At 41.5% G+C, this 19,896-nt stretch overlaps 1 pseudogene; it reads right to left on the minus strand.

The window, feature by feature from the left end:
• Positions 1–19,896, minus strand: part of LOC125282878 (uncharacterized) — an 89,543-nt pseudogene that overhangs the window by 42,365 nt on the left and 27,282 nt on the right.

Raw genomic sequence — 19,896 nt, forward strand, 5'->3', positions numbered from 1 at the left:
AAATGTCATAGATCTATAATATAGTTTATTATCTGGGCACCTGGTGGCTCAGTCATTAAGTGTCTGCCTTTGGCTCAGGTCATGATTCCGGAGTCCCAGGATTGAGCCCCGCCTCAGGCTCCCTTCTCAGCGGGAGGTCTGCTTCTTCCTCTCCCTCTGCTCCTCCCCTGCTCCTGTTCTTTCTCTTTCTTGCTCACTCTCTCTCAAATAATAAAATTTTTTATATATATAGTTTATTATCTGATAAGACTTGTCCTCTCTAATTCCTAGCATTTCTCCTTTTTTTCCCCAAATGAACTGTAGTATTTTGTTAAGATCACAAAAAAGTTTGTATTTTATTGGAATTACTTGAATATCTTGACTCACTTAGAATTGTCATGTTTACAATATTCAGTGTCCTTATAGGATAATAAAATTTCTTTTTCCATTTATTAGTGTTCTTTCGTATCCCTAGAAAGGTTTTGTTGAACTGTGATTTTGTACATCAGAGGCAGAAAGTTAAAAGATAATAATTATTCTCAATTATAGCAAACTATTATGTTCTCTCCCTGAGAAAACTTAAAGTTTTCTTCATGTATTCCCTGCACCTTCCTTGTTCAATTTATTTCTAAGTAGTTAAACACATTCATAGCTTTGGTAAATGAATTGTTTAATCCCATTTTATTTACAACCTTTTAATTGTTTCTGTGTTAGCTATTTATTTTTGTGCGTTAACTACATACATAGCTACCTACTGGATTCTCTTATTAAGCTTAAAGACTATCCACCCTCAGTTTATTATCTTAGGTTTCCAAGATATGTAATTATATCAACTATAAATAATGACTTTTGAAGTCTATTCTAATATTTACAAATTCTTTTTCTTGTCTAATTGCATTTGCTAGTACTTTTAAAATAATGTTAAGCAAGAATAATGATTATCAGCAATTTGTCTTGTTCCTGACTTTAATAAAAATGCTTCTAATATTTAAAGAGCCAAATTCCAATGAAATTAAATTTCTCAAATATACATTTGAGAAATTCATTACTAAGAATGATGCTATTTTAAACTAAAATATGTATCTGTATCACATTAAGGGAGAATCCATCTATTTCAATCACAAAAAGAGTTTAATTCAGGCAAAGATGTTTAATTTTTCAAATTTCTTCTTACTATTTTTTAAATGTCTTTTCTCTCTTGACCTACTTATGTGGTAAATTGTATTAATAGACTTCCTAATAATAAATTATCCTGGTATTTCCTGGATTGAATCAATTTAATCATAATCTTTTGCTGTTACTTGGATTCCACTTGCTGTATTTTATTTAGGAGAATGTTTTTAATTCACTAGTAAAGCTTATGGATTTTTTCCTTTTTTTGTGCTTTCCTTGAAAAATCTTAGGAGAGTGTTATTCTTTTTCTGAAAACTAGCAGAAGGGATAGTTCCCACTTTAAGACTTAATATTAGATCAGCAAAGGAGTCTCTGGAGGCCACATGATTCCTCCTGACATGACCTCAAGTATGAATATGGCCATAGTTCAATCATGTGAAACTATGTAAGTGAGAACTTGGCTCTTAAAACCAGTATCCGAAGGGGGGGAAAAATCTCATATGCTCCTATGCCAAAATGTTGAAAAGGATTTTCCAATTGTCTTGAAATTGAAGCTGAAGCCCAAAGCAGAAAATAACAAATATGCATATAGTAGCTACAAAAACAATACACATCATTGAAATACTTAGTACAAGATAGAAAAACTAGGGCTGTGACACAAATTCAGGCTTATAAGAGAACTCAAGACATCTGAAATGAATATTCAGCCATTGAGGTAAAAAGCAGTCAACTGAGTCAGCAGGTCTGTGGCATTCCCCCAGCTCTCCTCATAGGTGACCTCTCCTAAGCCAAGTGAGAAAGGAGCTTCAGGACAATCTTTTTGTAGAGAATGAGTATTGTTTTCCAGAGGAGACACAGACACATTAACCTTCAACAGAAATGCTGAGCTGCAGGGACTCTCCAGTGTCCCTGGTCAGAGCTGAGCCTGTGGCACTTCCTGGGAGATACTGACAGTGTCCCCAAGGTGAAGAAAAAAACTTGTGTAGACCATAGGGAAAGAAAAGACAATAGCATGGGTGGTTTATCCTTCCAGAATTTGGTGGAACAAGGATGCTGTTTTCCTCTGAACTAAGGGGTCATCTCATTAGCTACTATCTTGAAAGGTTTTTTTGTTTTGTTTTGTTTTTGTTTTTAAGATTTTATTTATTTACTTGACAGAGAGAGACTCAGCGAGACGGAAAAGCAGCAGAGGGAGTGGGAGAAGCAGGCTTCCTGCTAAGCAAAGAGCCCGCTGCAGGGCTCCATCCCAAGACCCTGGGACCATGACCTGAGCTGAAGGCAGATGCTTAACGACAGAGCCACCCAGGAACCCCTATCTTGAAAGGTTTCTATTGAAGGAGGCTACCCGCCAGAGCAGAACAACACCAGCAGAATGAGGCTGGCAATCTACCATCCTAAGCAAGAGCTAAGATTTGTAAGAGCTCAGCTAGAGAATGGATTTCCAACACTGAGTATCAGCGGAGTGCCAGAGATGCCCACGGGGATCTCCAAAGAACCCGCAAAAACTTCCCAGAATGAGAGAGCCAACTTTCAGCTGTCACATGGAAGACACCATAGCCAGATTTCATCTCCACCCATCATGTACCTCATTGCCCTTTTCATTCTCATCTGATCCTTGACCTCACACAGGAAGAGCCAGGAACATAAAGAAGAGTAGATGAGTAAGGCAGAGTAACAGTGAAAGAACAAAACACCACACATCTTTCCCTGCTGGTCTACAGATTTTTGAATGGGGCTGAGGCGTGGTGGGAAGTGGAGGAACCGGAGGAAAGAATAAAGCTGTGGTTTGAAATGGACTGGCCATTTTAATGCCTTAACAGGAAACAACTCTAAAGCTAAAGGTGACTGGAAAAGCTATGTGGTATGTTCAAATTATTGCCACGTTGTGAAGGAAACCCAACAGTTCATATCTGAAGGCAAATGTGAGGCACGTGGCATAGTCGAAATTACCCTTGAACATCTCTCAGGAGGGCTTACGTCAGAGACGGTCACCCTCATCTTTCACGAATTCCAATAGAACAAGTACTTGTTCAAGCACTGGAACAGACTGCAGCTATTTCCCTGAGCACAGATGAAGTAACTGGCGAAGCTGAGCAACCATGTTGTAGGAAAAAATAGGTACCTTTACACACAAGAATCATACCCAGCACAGCAAGATGCTCACACTAGTAGAGACACAGAGACGCCAGGTCTGTGTGAGAGAACAAAAGATAAAAGATGATGGTCTCACAAATACTGTGTATTCGGGACCACGGACTAATTAAATGCAATGGTGAGTGATACCACTTACTTGCCCTAGTTAAATCAATCTCCCCTACCCCACCCCCACCCCTGCATCTAGATAGGTAAGATTCACATGAAATACAATTCCACTTACCTCACTTTGAAAAGACCTGAAGGTCAGCACACCCTTCTCAATGAGTTCCCAGAGAAGCAAGAAGAAAACTATGTAAACAAATGTGTAACAGGTCCTCTGGCAAAAATAAGCTTAAGATCCATGGAGATACAAAGGATACATTCTGGTCTTCCCCTTGAGGAAGACAGACTTCCCGAGAGAGGAAAAGCGGTCTAGCCCAGCCCCACCACACTGAATAGCCAGCACCTACGGCCCACAGCAACAGCTCTTCCTTCTCCATTTACTTGGCAAACTACCACTTAAAATTCATGGTAGCAAAAATAATACCTTTTACTTACAAAAATTTCTATGGCCCTTTCAACGGGTTGGATGAGAAAATCCTCAAAGAGGTTGAGTCTTGCACAAAGACATTAAAGTTGGCAGGTTTGGGAATCCAGACTAGACCCAAGTATGCTGACTGATTCCATGCTCCATACCCCACTGACTCTGAAGTAGAGAGCCATTGATAAAAATTTTTAAAACTTATTTCTCCTGGAATAATATTGTATTGACAGTAACTATCATCAGGTACTGACATAACTATAGATAGCTTTTCGAAAGGAATTTGCAAAGGTTCAAGGATTAGAAGTCCATAAATGGATACTAATAGAAGCATAAGCCTGATGTCAAAGACAACCATATCTATGGGAATTTCAGGTCTTTTTTTCTCCAGCTTTACTGAGGTATAATTGACAAATAAAATTGTAAGATATTTAAAGTATACATCACGATGATTTGACATATACGAGCATTGTGAATGGATTCCTCTCATGTAGTTAATTAACATTCATCACGTCACATACTTATCTTTGTGTGTGTGAGAACATTTAAGTTCTACCCTCTTAGCAAATTTCAATCATACAATACAGTGTTTTCAACTATAGCCACCATGTTATACATTAGATCCTCAGACCTTATTCATCTTATGGATAAAAATCTGTGCCCTTTTACCAATCTCACCTTATTTACATCACTCCCCAGCCTTTGGCAACCATTTCAGGTCTTTATGTATGACTTGATTCTCAGCCCCAGAAACCAAGTTCAGAAGCACTCTGGCAATTCCTTTGCTCTCTTGGAGTTGTTCCTCCTACCACCCCAGATACCACTTCAGCCCACTGACTTCCTGTATGCTTTACAGTACACTTGAATAACAAGATCCTGGGTTAGGATTCTTTGGTTAGTACAGAAGTAGTATAGTGTGACAAGGCTCTCACCTGGAAGTTAGGAAGCTTGGATTCTAGCACAGGCTCAGCCTTAGACTAATCAAGTGATCCATGCAACTCCTTGGGGCCTTGGTTTCACCGTCTTTGAAACTGAATTAATAAGCCCCAACTAATGGGGCCTGGGTGGCTCAGTTGGTTAAGCATCTGACACTTGGTTTCAGATCGGGTCCTGATCTCATGGGTCATGGGATTGAGCCTGGCATAGAGAACCACATCAAGCTCCATGCTCAGCAGGGAGTCTGCTTGAGATTCTCTCCCACTGCCCCGTCCCCCCACCCCAGTTGCACATACACATTCTCTCTCTCTCTCTCAAATAAATCAATCTTTTTAAAAAATTGGATTGTTTAAAAATAAATAAGCCCCAACTAAGATTATAAGGGTCTCTGAAATCCAAATATCCCACTGCTATCTTCAAGGACTTGACCCACTGATATCTTCAAGGTCTTTATCTGCTGTCTTCAGGGATACAATTAGGAATCTGACCAGGACTGTATCAGCCTGAGAGCAACATTTCATTACAGGCCCAGTCAGCAGTGCCATAGAAAGACACCCTTTTTCTCCTCAGCTGATAATTGGTAGAAAGAGCACTAGAAACCAGATTTTCTGACCCTACATCAATTCCTCTGCCCACTCTCCTCCAAACCCCTTAGCATGGCATATAAGGGCCCCACTGATTGACCTTGATGGTCGTGTCTTGTTTTCCCAATCTGCATAATTTCAAGTTATACTTTTTGGCCTCCATACCTTGTCTCATTCTCTTCTTACCACTCATGCCTTTTCTAGCTCATTGCTTATGAATGTCTAATGAAACCCTGTTTGTTCTTTATAGCTCAACTCAAATGACAGTTCTTTCATGAAATCTTTCCTGATAGTCTCGAGGATGGGCTCTCTCTCTTCATTTTTTACTTCTTACCACATGTTGCTTTGTGCCACAATTGAGTGCCAATAGACTGCAAACTCCTTGAAGTCCTTGGGTCCACCCCAGTACCCAAAAGAAAGCCTTCCACAAATAGTTTCAGTTCCAAGAACACACGGCAACAATCAAGACAGACTAGGCTATGCCAGAATAAAAAACACAAACCCCAACATATCACTGGTTTTATCTAACACAGAGTTATCAGAATCTCACACTAACTGTCAAATGTAAGTTATTAAGGGAGCTCTGTCAGGAACCAAGGCAGATGGAGGGTCTATCTCAACAAGAGCTTCTATGATCCGTAAGGCAAGGGGCATGAACGTAGAGAATCAATTAAGCGCTGGCTCTTAAATCTCCCACCCAGAGGTAACCCATGCCATTTCTTCTGACATTTCATACATTAAACCAAGTCATATGGCCATGCTTACCTTTAGGGGAGGGTAGAGAAGTCTCACCCTTCATTGTGTTTGCAAGAAAGAAGAAAATCAGAATATGGATGAACATCTTAATGACACCACCACACATACCATGTTCTATCTGACCCTTGACTTCGACCCACCTTGTGGTCTGTGCCTGGGACATTCTGCCCACCCTGTTTGTCCCTTTGTCTGAATAATTTCTTCTCATCCAGATATTTCCACTTAGAGTTCCTCTAAAGACTTTGTTGACCATAACTTCAACTTAAAACCACCACACCACCAAACCTGGATAGAGTGTCCTTCTAATGTGCCCCAATAGCACCTATAATTTTAAGAGATCATGATCAGACCATATTGTAGTTTGGCTTTTTACTTGCCTCTTTCCCACTAGACCAGGGATTGGCAAACTACAGTCCAAGAGTAAATCCAGTCTGCCACTGTTTGTTTTGTTTTTTTAAAAATAAAGTTTTATTGGAATACCATCATGCCCAATCACCTACACATTGGCCATGGCTGCTTTTACCCTACAGCAGAGGCATTGTAACAGAGACGACCAGGCCCCCAAACCTAAGATATTTACTATCTGGCCCTTTAAGAAAAGAACTGTCAACCCCTGTAATGGACTGTAAGCCCCTTGAGAACAGGGTTATATTCTCAGCACCTTCTGTATCCCAGCCCCTAGCAGAAAAATTGGTTCATACTAGACATCCAATAAATGTTGTTTAAATAAAGAGTAGGCTCATGAGTGTTCACTGATAATCAAGAACAAAGGACAAAGAAACAGGGAACAGAGAGCATCAGAACTTTAAATTTAGCAAAATAAACCCTCTAGATTCTCTGTTCCAGCTACACATCCTAACACTTTTTAGAAAATGAGTAAACACTAGGAACCAACATTAATCTTCTAAGTGTCAAGGCAACTAGAATCTGCCACAGCCCAGTTAGAACAAATTAAGCAACTGTGACACTTACGAAATGCTTTAAAATTACAAAATTACTAAATCCACATCCATTTGCTCTGCAGAATATTTCATTCTCTTTGATTAACAAATCCGACTTAAATGAGGTGCAGACCTTTTCACACAGTATTGTACAGCCTTCAAAAGTACCACAACTGGTACGAATTGCCTCCAAGCTGAGTGTCTATGAGGTAATGTCGGGACACTGGCTCAGAGCTTCCAGAAGTAAACACACGGTATCTGGGCCGTGGTGATTTTACAGTGCATGAAAAAAAGAATTCTTAAAATGCAAGCAAATCTGGAAAGTACAACATCCCAGCTTGTTTATAACAGCAATTTCAGCTAGTACAGATCCACAATTTATTTGCAAACAGATTAATTAATGTTTCAGCAGCTGTTTGCAGCCAGTCTGTGATCTCGCTGAGCACAGATGACACTTCTTTCCTCTCCTATTCCGTAGGGGCGATTTTAGCAATGCTTAGATTAGGTTTCTACGGTATCAGCCCACATGATAAAATCAGTTGAGTCCCGAAGCAGGCCGACTGGCTTTACAAGATCCCCAGGCCGCCTCGTCTCCGGTGGGTCCCCCATGCCACCTTCCCTGGGCTTCCTTTTAATTATGGCCCCAAAATGCCAGTTTGCAAACAGATCTGAAAGATCAAAACCTGACATTTTTTAAAATTGTTTTCTCCTTCCGCTCTTAGGTCCCTCAGGGTTGGTATTCAGCAATGTGTACCACCGGGTGTAATAAAAGCAAAAGCTTGAATATTTTTCCGTAACCTGACAGAGAATAAACAAATGGGAGAACAAATGTTGAAGAGCCCCCGAGTGCGGCGCTGCAGAAGCTAGGTGGCTCGCTTCTGACGGAGCGGGGCAGCGCCTCTGAGTCTGTTTCTCTTCTTGAAGGAAAAAGAAACAGAGAACACAAGACAAAATCCCCAAAGCCTCACTAGGCTAAATTTCCTTATTCTCCTTTGAACAGACTACACAGCTTTTGTTGACTAATTGAGATCAATTCCAGTTGTAAATCGCCTAGCTATCCTACAGCTTTAATTAAGCTACCAGAGGGAGCTGTTTATCAATTAACACTTGTTACAAATTATTAGTAATTATATGGACTTTGTGTATATACCATAGCCTGCAAGACCAAAACTGCTTCCCAGTTGTTCGGGAAGCAAATTGAACAGCTAATGGGCTATTTGGGTGAAGGCACCAGTCATCACGATAATTACAGACCTCCTTTTTTGGCAGAAAGATTTAAGGTAAGTTCCAGCACCACCGGCAGCGCTTGAATACACACCGTAAACACGTCTTTCACCAAGGCTTTGCCAGGTCGCACTCGCTAGTGGACTTTCTGAGATGGACTTCAGGTCTGTATTTACTTTGTGAGTAACAAACATAATGAAGATGGGAGCGTAAGGTAAAAGTTGATAATGTATTCAAGCATTAAAGCTACCTTTGCAGTATGCACTGCATTCTGTGATAATTTTAATTGGCTTAATTGAGATGCGCAAGCCTGATTAATGTTTAATTCCTTTATATTAAAAAAAAAAGAGTCAAGTAGTTCGACATTTCTTCAATTATGTTAGATCTTTCTAGACTTCAAAGGAATGTTACATTAGACAGCCAGATACAGGGCGAACTGATTAAAGAATAAAGACTGCTCATTATAATCTAAGAGTACAAAATTGGTTTGTGTAGCCTTTGAAAGTCAAAATTATGAGCTAAAACTTGAGCTACAGTAATTAACCCAATTTATAGTCATTCTTGCTTATCTATTTGCTTATGATTAGTAATTTAAAATGATCCATGGGATTGATTTACAGATCTAAAACCCATTCAGGGACCCAAAACGTGTTGTTCGTGATTCTTAAAAATGTTGGAGGAATAGATTTAGTAGCATTAGTAAACATCTATCAGTCAGGGAAAAGCACCAGCATGAAAAGACTTGATGGTCAACTTCATTATTCCAAATGCAAAAAATACTAAAATATTTGTATAATGTAATCTACTTGCAAAAATACTAAAATATTTGTATAGTGTAATCTACTATACATTTGTATAATGTAATAACTTGCACTTTCTGTGGCTCTCTTGAAAAACAAAGACAATGTAAAAATTGTGGATTTCTTAAGGTGATCAACTCTTAATTTCTCTGATAAGTGTGTTTTTTTAAAAAGGAATACAGATGAAATTTGAATATACAGTGGCATTCATTTAATGATGTGCACCAAGACTACTTCTATGGGAGTCACTCCTCTCTCATGTGCATTTTTCAAAATGTTCTAAATTCACCTCAGGACATGGGATCACAGCAGGCTTCGGGAAAAGTTGGGGCAGGAACCCTTAGGGAATCAGGAGATAACAGGTATGTATAGCTATCAGAAAAAAACATTGAGAGTGATTAGCACATTTGCTGAATTTTAACCATCTCCACCACCTCACTGATAGAGGGATATGAAAACCCAAAGTCTTCCATTTGAGCAGGGACACATAGCAATTTGGGGCAGAGGAAATGGAACTCACACTTCTTTTATCTACAGAAAATACAAACCACTTCATTACAACTGAGTCCAGGGACTCCGAGCAGATCACAATTCCTTGGACTTTTATGATATTATGGCTCTATGTATGAGTGAATGAGTGTGTAACGGCATTTCCTAAAGTAGATTTCATGGGCTACAAATTTACCTAGATGCTCCAAGAAAAGGAGATTCTGCAGACAAATAAGTTGGGAAATCTTGCACTAGATCCTTCTCTTGTAATCGCAGTGCCTGTTAGTATATTAAATGCTCTACATATTTCACTAAAGAACATTTTTAATTGAATATCAATTAATATTAGCCAACATTCTCAGCCCACAGTGGTGTAATGATATGTATTTAAACAGAATAGTGATGCTTGCTTTTCCCAAAGTAGTTTTGATCACATATGTCCCAATAAATAAACTTTTCCCATCCCACCTGACTCCCTGACGGCACAAGACCACATGCCACATTAGAAAGCAGGAAGGCTTTATTCTCCCATTTTTTCTGTCCACTTACATTGACCTATACTTGGTATTCTATGTAGCACTTGTGCTAGACTTCACAAATTTAACATAGATGTGTGAAATGTGTCCAGGAATTGGGGAGGAAAGGGTGACTCATTTTTAAAGTTGGTGAAAATATGAGTCCTAGACATTTTTTAAGGGCTAACCACACACAAAATAGTAATTCCTTTCCTGTTGCCCTGTGAACTGAATAAGCAAAAGCTAAGGCCCTACAAAGAGAAATGATATAGGTGTGTGTGTGTGTGCGTGTGTGTGTGTGTGTGTGTGTGTGTGTGTATACACATATGCCCTAGTCATATCTGCTGACAGAGACTAGAAGAAATGGCATCTCAATGTTGATGAACATCCCTAGCACCCAGATCTTGGTCTCTAAGTGCCATTCTTCACCAAAGGGAATTAGGGCTCCATGAAGAAACACTTAGTTCCAGGCCTGGGGTAGGATATGTACAAGGCAAGTCTAGAACATCTTGCTATACCAGGGAGTGAGGAGCATTCCAAGACTAGTAAGGACATGTTCGAAGGACACAGAAGTCAGCTTCAAAGGGCTCCCTGCTAGCTAAATCTGGGTCGATTTGAACATCAAAATAGAGTAACGAATTATAAACCATAGAATACAAGAGTATGTGAAACCATACAAATATCAAACAGAAGGGAAAGCTTTTCTTTCTTTTCTGGGGGGAGGGGTGGGGGAAGGGGGAAAGCTTTTCTTTAAAGTAAAATGCCAACTAATAAACATAGAAGGAATAATGAAATCAAAGTCCCCATTTGACAACTACCATGGTAATACTTGTTTCAGGAAAGAATCATTAATGATACTAAAATTAGTGGGCTCTACTTTGATGAGAAAAAAAGATATCTGCATAGTCTCAAAGTATTTCCCCATAAGATACTTATTAACAAAGGAGAAATAGTAACTTTATGGTGGAGAAATCTGACCAACTAATCAAAATGGACATTACCATTCATGAGATGTTACCATTAATGTATCTGACATCAAGTGCCTCCCAATATGATGTACTGAGAGGGGGACAACATTATTTCGGTCATTTTCCTGTCTAAAATGTATAATTGGAATCTAATTATGAGGAAATTCCAAACAAACTCAAAATGAGGGACTTTCAAAAAAAAAAATGACTAGCTTGTACTCTCAAAAATATCAAAGTCATGACAAAGAAAAACTATTCCAGATTGAAGAAAACTAAAAAGTCATGACAACTAAATGCAACTAGTAATCTTGGATTGGATCTTGAACCAGATTTTTCTTCTTTTTGCCATAAAGGACGTTAATAGGATAACTGACAAAATTTGAATAGGGTTTCTTGATTACATAATAATACTGTATCCATGTTAATTTCCTGATTTTGAATTATAGGATAGTTAAGTAAGATAGTAGCATTGTTTTTAGGAAATACACACTGAAATACGTAAGTGTGAAGTTGCATGTCTGTGACTTACTTTCACATGATTCAGAAAAACGTGGGGGGGGGTGTGCATGCCCACATGCACCTGGAAAGACAATGAAGAAACATATGGTAAAAATGTTAACATTTGAAGAATCTAGATGAAGGATATGTAAAAATGTACTGTTTTTACAATTTTTCTATAAATCTGAAATTATTTCAAAATTCCAAATGAAATAAAGGCGGAAAAATTTACAGTCTTGACAAGGGAATGCTGGGAAAGAAGCCCTGAGATTTGTGTGCTCAGCCAGCTACATGCAAGGCTGTTCAGTTGGATTCTGTGGGGATGTGTCCCCTGCTATTTGAAGGTTGTCCTAGCTGCTGGCCTCTAAAGCCATCTTCTCCTCTGCTCTCCCAATCTCGCCCGCCCCCCAAGCCCAGGTCCAAGTGACTGTGACAGCACCTCAACCCTACAAATAACGCTGCGCTTTCTTCAAAAAATACTTATTTATAGGTATGTGCACCCAGGGCCACACGGCAATCCCAACTGCTACTTGTGAGGCAAGGAAAATGAAGGCAGTATAAAACTGCGGGTGAGCGTAGAGCAAAGGTCTTAGACTAATGGCTAGAAAGAAAAAGGAAAGTCTTTGAGACTACCCTAAAGCCAAAAAATTACTCTCTCCCTTTCAGAAGGCCACTGTACTCTACAATGTGTCTTATCACAGCAACAGCAGGCTGGGAAAACAGGCAGACAAAAGGAAACTGCAGGAAGGATACAAGATGGCAGTTGCACGGAGTAGCTAAGAACACGGGCACAGAAAAAAGGGGGGGGCACCAAAAAAATTAGAAATGGCAAAGTTTTGCCATTGGGATCCTTGAGTGTTCGGCGAAATAAGCTAACAATATCAGGGAATTAATTATGGAGACATCTGCTAAAAGCAAATTGCGGTGATAGCACAGACTTCTGGGATTGAAGAGTCTCCAGCTCCCTCCCCTTCCCACTTGTGTCCTCATAGACTGAGTTACACACACTTACTTACACACACACACACACACACACCACTGACTGAGAATACAGATTTTGTGAGGTATTAAGCCTTTGTAAGTACTCTGCATATTTACGGTTTATTATATATTTTCCTGTCGGTGAATCTCTTTCTCCAACTGGGTAAGGGCAGAACATTGCGTATTAAGCAGAGATCCCCAGAATCATAAGGAAGGAATAACAATATGATCCCTAAGACTTGTGCCAAGACCTCAAGGAAAGGTGCAGCTGGAATGAGAGTAACATCGGTGTGTTAAAAACACGTATGAATCAGAATCAAATTGCATTTAACCAGGGGAAATTTAGGGCTACCGAGCAGCTAGAAGAAGAAAATTTCTCCTTAAAAGTGGTTTCTTGTTCTGGTTTTGCTCCTAGACCTTTGTAAGGCCTTGAATGAGTCATCAAAGCACTCTAGGCTTCAACTCCTCTGGCCACTGCATGGAGAACTGTATACAGAAGGACAAGAGAAGGGGCAGGCCAGTTGGGAGTCTGTTGCTCCCATGCAGGTGAGGACTAACAGCAGCGTGGGCCAGAGTGGTGACGGTGCAGGTGTAAGTGCGGGAGCTGAACCGGAGTCTGCTCGCTCCGGGGAGCCTATGCATGTATCTGTAGCACCTTCTTCAACTAAAGGCAAGAGGAAAATCAAGCCTATCTTAGGCTCTCTAAGCTGTTAATATCATCTGATTCATTCACTCAGCATCTGGTAGTAGGACTTACTGTACCAGGGGCCAAGACCTGTGGTAGCTGATAGGACCCGTACTGTGGTGAACAAGAGAGAGGTCATCTCTGCACCCAAGGAGCTCACAGCCCAGCTGCGCACAGAGACAAGCAAATCAGCAACTACAGCACAGCAGGAGAAAGCTGTGGCGGGGGAGTTCAGCACTTGGGATCACAAATGAGGTCCAAGCAACTTGATCCTGGGAGAATCAGAGAAGACGTGCTGGAAGAGGTGGCATGTAGGCAGAGATCTAAAGAATGGAAATGAATTACCCGGTAAAGAGAAGTGGGCAGGAGACGGGAAGGGAAGATTCATGGACGGACAGAAGAGCAGGTGTAAAGTTTCCGAGAAGAGACAGATGGCAAAGTGCAGGAGCCAAAGGTAGTCTGGGGTGGAGAGGAGGGGTGAGGAGGCAGCGGCCTTATAACTCAAATTCAGGAGTTGGGTCTGTATCCCGAAGGCAAGAAGTAGGGCCTGAAAAGTCTCAGCAAGAAAGTAACAATGACTTGTTCATTTAACAAATACTGACTGGGCATCTCCCATGTGGCAAAGAGAGTTCTAAATGCTGGGGAATTTGCAGCTACAAATGATCAGATTTCCGCACAGAACAATTATTTTGACTACCAAAGAGAGAACTGGGTATAGAAGAGCAGGGAGAGAGAAAGCGGCAGCATTTAAGAATTATTTCTGTTCGTCAGACAAGGACCAACACAGCCACCCCTCGTTTCATCGTGCTTCGCTTTATTGCGCTGAGCAGATCCTTTTCAACAAATTGAAGGTTTGTGGCAATTCTGTGTCAAGGAAGTCTGTCCTCTCCATTTTCCCAAAAGCATTTGCTCATTTCATGTCTCTGTGTCACATTTTAGTAATTCCTGCAAGATTTCAAACTTTTCATCATTATCGTATTTGCTCTGGTCATCTGTGATCAGTGATCAGAACTTGCTCAAGTTCAGATGATGGTGAGCATTTTCTAAGCAAGAGAGGATGCTTTAAGGTATGTACTTTTTTAGACATAATGCTACTGCACACTTAACAGACTGTAATGTAGTGTAAACATAACTTATATGCACTGGGAAACCAAAAAAAATGCATTTGACTCGCTTTATTACGATATTGGCGTTATTAAAGTGGTCTGGGCCGGAACCGGCAAGACCTCCGAGGTATGCCTGTAGTAACTTGGGCCAGGGTGGCGACAGTGTAAGTGACCACGTGGAAAGCTTGGATTGCCCTAGCCAGGAGTTTTTACCGCTGTGCCTAGCCACGGGATAAGGGAGTTTGGTGATAAATAGCATTTAGTGTGCTACACACTTCATCCTGGAGGAGGGCAGACCCTTCAAGCCTCCTTGGGAAGCATTAAATGATTGCTTTGTCATCGAGCACTTTGTCGGGTATTTTACTAGATTTGTCCGTCCTTACCCAGACAAACCATTGTGAAAAGTACATGAAATCAGAAAGAAAATCAGTCAGCCAGCATCACCAGCCTCCCTCCCCCATGTACAAAAGTAAATACAACTCAGAAAAATGTCTGCTACACATAACCTTTTTCTAAGTCACTGGAAATATTGTTGGCGGCTGCTGGTGACAACTTATTTCATTACATTCTAATGATGTAAGCTGCTCCCTCAGGATGATTTAGCTTGCTGCAGACAAAATGCTTATTGCTTCTTTCCTCGTGTAGAACACAGATGATTGCTGAGCCCAACAGTCAGGATTTCAAGCTAACCTCACAGACCAGCGGCATTCTAGGGAGAACAGAGGAGGTTTAACAGGAATGCCTTTCAAAGTCCAAATACCGCCACGTCGCATTCTACACGTGCAGGCTGTTAATCCGGGTGTCGTTCTCAAGCCTGGGATTTGGGAAGCGCAGGGACTTTCCTGGCATGGTTCCAACTCTTCTCCAGCCAGAACTGGGTAATCAATACGTTCATTAGCTTGGGATGCCGTGGGTGCCAGGTGGGAGTACACACCCGCACAGAGCCCGCACGCTGCCCCCGGCCGGCGGGAAGCCTCAAGGTGGTGATTTCTAAAGATCTGCCAGGGACCCAGTGCTTCAGAATTTTCTGAGGTGACTGTTAAAAACATGGATTTGTTGGACCTACTGGAGACCAACGGAGTCAGAACCTCTGGGAGTATGACCCGGGCATCTGGACATTTAACAAGATCCCGGAGGGTGTGCGACACGCAGACGGGTTTGTCGGCATCTTTAAGGGACCACCTGAGTGAGCCCAGGTATGTTGAGCTAGTCCGTGTAGCCCACAGAAACAAAAGCACCCTGCTCGGAGGTGTTCGCCAGACACCGTGTTTAAGCACCTCTCAGGACTCTGGTTCCAGCTTGGGCCTTGCACTCCAGAACTGCTCTCCTGTTGCTTCCATCTGTGGGAACCCAGGCAACTCAGCCTTTTTCGGCCTCCGTTTTCTCAATACAAAAGAGGGATAATATCACAACTGACTGGATTGTTACAGGAATTTGAAGAGTTAATAGACAAGTACCTGACACATACCAAGCAACCGGTATCTATTAGCTATTTTTTAATTTTTTCTGGCTTTCTTCAGGTCTCACCTCTCCTTTCTTACTGGACAACCCTATCTTTGGTTTCTCCTCTACGCCCCATTCATCCTCCTCCACCCCACCCTCAAATTTGCAAACCTCCAGATTCTGAATGGGAGCTTGCCCACAGGCTCCAATCCTACCCTGACTGGCCTCCATAGAGCCACAAAACACGATCTGACGCCTGTGGGGCAGGGATCTTCCCGAGTGTCACCCTGACCCAGGGAGCCTGAATGGTCTGGCACTCAAGACAAGAGGAAATGCAAGGTGACACTCTTTACCTGCCCTGGTACACAGGAACCTCAGAATCTTTCCTGTGGCCAGCCCAGCACTGAGCTAACTGCTAACACAAGGGGGGACAGCCATGGGATTAATAAGTACCACTGATTAATAACCACATCTGGGCCAGGCTCTATGTTACAGGCTTCATACAAAAGCACCGAGATAGGGGCGCCTGGGTGGCGCAGCGGTTAAGCGTCTGCCTTCGGCTCAGGGCGTGATCCCGGCGTTCTGGGATCGAGCCTCACATCAGGCTCCTCCGCTATGAGCCTGCTTCTTCCTCTCCCACTCCCCCTGCTTGTGTTCCCTCTCTCGCTGGCTGTCTCTATCTCTGTCGAATGAATAAATAAAATCTTTAAAAAAAAAAAAAAGCACCGAGATATATACTGCTCTTCCCAATTTATATTTGAAAAAACTGAGGCTTGGAGAGTTTATGAAATTTGTCCAAATTCACAGAGGTCGCAGCCAGGATGCTAAAATATGTAGCCAGATTCCAGCATTTTTTTTTTTTAACTATTATACTAGGAATCTCCCAAAGAGTTTAGAATACACACACACACACTTTTTTTTTTTAAAGAGCTTGGAATATATATATATGTGTGTATATATATGTGTGTGTATAATATATATATGTGTGTGTATATATATTTTTTAAATCGGAAATTACTTGGCATTCCACATGGAAACGTTGCTGCCTCAGACCAATATTAGCCCAAGTCACATCTGCTTACCTGTGAGAGATAATGTGCTGTGAGATTAATACCAGAAAAGTGAGATATAGGTGGATGATTTGGGGTGAAGGTACTTAAACTCTCTGAACCCCATTTTTCTTCATCAGTAAAACAGGGAAAATAATACCTACCTCTCATGGTTGTATATGAAGATTAAGTTAGGTAATAAATGTAGAAATGCCTTAATGTTGTATATTACAACTGTTAGCAGCTACAATGATTCACTCCACTAATATTTATTCACCACTATGTTCTAACCGATGGAGATGTAATTGTGAAGTAGACACAGCTGTGCCTGTCAATGTGGTGTTTAGTCTTGTAAAAAGACAATCAGAAAATAAAGTAGTGGGGTGCCTGGGTGGCTCGGTCAGTTAAGCATCCGACTCTTGATTTTGGCTCAGGTCACGATCTCAGGGTCATGAGATTGAGTCCTATGACAGGCTCTGCGCTGGTTATGGAGCCTGCTTGAGATTCTCTCTCACTCTCCCCCTCTCTCTGCCCCTCCCCTCACCCTACAAAGACAAGGACAAGGAAAAGGAGAAAGTGCTGAAACAGAGAATGTACTTGACACAATGAGGACACGTAGGTAGAGTGCCAACTTCTGACCTCTAGCGGTGAGGAGGGCTTCTTGGAAAAGGGGAAACCTACATCAGGACCTGGAATGCACTAGGGAAAGAAAGTGGGAAGAGATGATGGGAAGGTAAAGGATAGACAGAGATGTCTACTAGCATTTTGGTTGGATGTTGGTGCCTTTTCCTCGTGTAAGAAACATTGAAAGAAATCATATTTGGAAGAAATGATAATAAGTTGTTTTAGATATGATGAGCCTGTGGCTAGAGAGAGCTGTCCACTAGGCAGCTGGATAAGAGGATCTGGAGCTCAAGAGGTTGATTTTGCACGAAGCTATAGATTTGGAAGTCATTAGCATGTCCATAATACTTGAGAGCATAAAAGTGATGCAGAGTAAGAAGAAACGAGATGGTCTAGTGCAGGTAGAAAAAGAAGCTTTAGGCTTTGGATTCTCCTCTTTCCTGCTTTCACATGGACCTTATTCCATCAACTGTCCTACCCTCTTTTACTTGTTTTGTTAACCTCTCCTTTGCTACTTATTCTTCCCACGGGCAATTAAATGTGCTAAGTCTCTATTATCAAAAAAACAAATAGCTTTTTTCTCCCCCTAACTCTCTCTAGTTTTGGTCCCATTTACCCCCTCTCCTTCAGAGCTGAACTTCTCTAAAGTGAAATCTACAGTGGGAATCTCCAGGTCCCCCCTTGCCATTCACTTCTCAACCCACTCCAGTCCGGCTGCTGCCCTGTCTCTCTAGCGAAGTGCTCCTACCAAGGCCCCTAAGAGCCTCTTCGTGGCTAAATCCCAAAGATACATCTTCGCCTTTATCTTACTCGACATTTCCATGGTTTTAGAGATTGGAAATTCTCCCTCTTGTTTGGAAGGCACTCATGCCCTGGCTCCCTTAACATAACACTTCCCTGCCTGTCCTCTCCCCTCTGCTCTCCCGTTCTGTCCCTGCTGTGGCCTCTTCCTCCTCCATGCCTCTCAGATCATGCTATTCCTCAGGATGCTTTCTGGGGCCCTTTTCTTATTGCACAAACACATTCCCTCACTTTCCCACAACCTGGTATTTGAATCCATGCCCATGTTACTAGCTAGGATAGACAGAACCCCAACTTTTTAACAGATGATAAGGGAAAAAGGATGGCAGAAGCCATGGGTAATTTTCTACATGCGGTTGCAAAAAATTACACCTATGTGATGTTTTTTATTTTCTCTGATAGGCAGAGGCATCTGTTGAACATGTGGGAGAAGGTGGTAGGTCCGAGAACATTCAGAAAGAAGTCTCGAAATAGTTGCTTGGAGGATTGGAAAGAAGGTTAAGTAGGGAAACAAATGGATAATGGAGAGATGTTGAGTTTCTAGTTACAGCTGGGAAGGGTGGTTTTTAAAGGTCTCTGATCTGCCTGTGACTTTCTCTAGCAATCTAACTACAAGCATGAAGAAGGCCACAAGTGGTTTGATCCAAGGTGGAATTTTCCACATGGGCTCTACAGAGCCTACAAAAGGATAATAAAGGAGTTAAAGATAACTGCAAGAGAGTGGCAAAGTGTTGATCTGTGGAGGTCTACTCTGAGAAAAGAGAAAAGTTTAAATAGGAGGGGTCAGAGAATGAAATTCTTGGTAAGTCTGGGGATGCCTGCCTGGCTTAGTAAGAAGAGCATGCAACTCTTGATCTCAGGGTCATGAGTTTGAGCCCCATGTTGGGTATAGAGATTACTTAAATAGGGGCATCTGGGTGGCTCAGTCAGTTAAGCATCTGCCTTCAGCTTGGGTTTGATCCTGGGGTCCTGGGATCGAGTCCCGCATCAGGCTCCTTGCTCAGTGGGGAGCCTGCTTCTCCCTCTGCCCCTCCTCCACTTGTGTGTGCTCTCTCTGACAAATAAAACATTTAAATAAATAAAACTTAAAAAAAAGAAAATCTTGATAAGTTCGAAGGAATAGCTGTGACTGACCATAACTGAACAAGCAAACTGGGAAGACTGGTGGGTCTGGTCAGAGAGCAGGATCATGAATTTTATTGTATCAGAGTTGGTACAGCTGAGATGATGACAAAGCCCAGAATATAGCCACAGTAGTGGTTGAAGATGAACACAGAGGATGGTCATTGGAGATGAAAGTTAAGTTTATACCTGTGTAGGGGCCCAATTAAAATGATGGTTCTGCAAACTCATCATTGCCCAACTCAGAAGTATTGTAGGCTCCTTCTGTGCTCTTTCCTGAAGCATTTCTATTATTGCCCTTATTCCACTCTGTTCTACTTAGCATGGTCTCTGTTTATCCTCTGCTTGTCTGTGAGCTCTTCAAGGAAAGGTGTCAGATTGTCTTCTTCCCACCCACCACAGTACACAAGGTCAATTAGCAAACAATGTTAAATGAATGAATAATTAGTAAAAAATTATTTCAATGCGACTTCATAGCATGTGCCCCTTTCTCTAATTCCTGGCATATTTCACTGTTTTTATCCATAAATAAAGATAACTATGCATTTCTTGTGTATTCATTGCTCCTTTTCACTGACATTTTTTTTCTAAATAACTTATTTTCT

Source organism: Ursus arctos, unplaced genomic scaffold (genome assembly GCF_023065955.2).
Source record: "Ursus arctos isolate Adak ecotype North America unplaced genomic scaffold, UrsArc2.0 scaffold_12, whole genome shotgun sequence".
NCBI classification, from domain to species: domain Eukaryota; kingdom Metazoa; phylum Chordata; class Mammalia; order Carnivora; family Ursidae; genus Ursus; species Ursus arctos.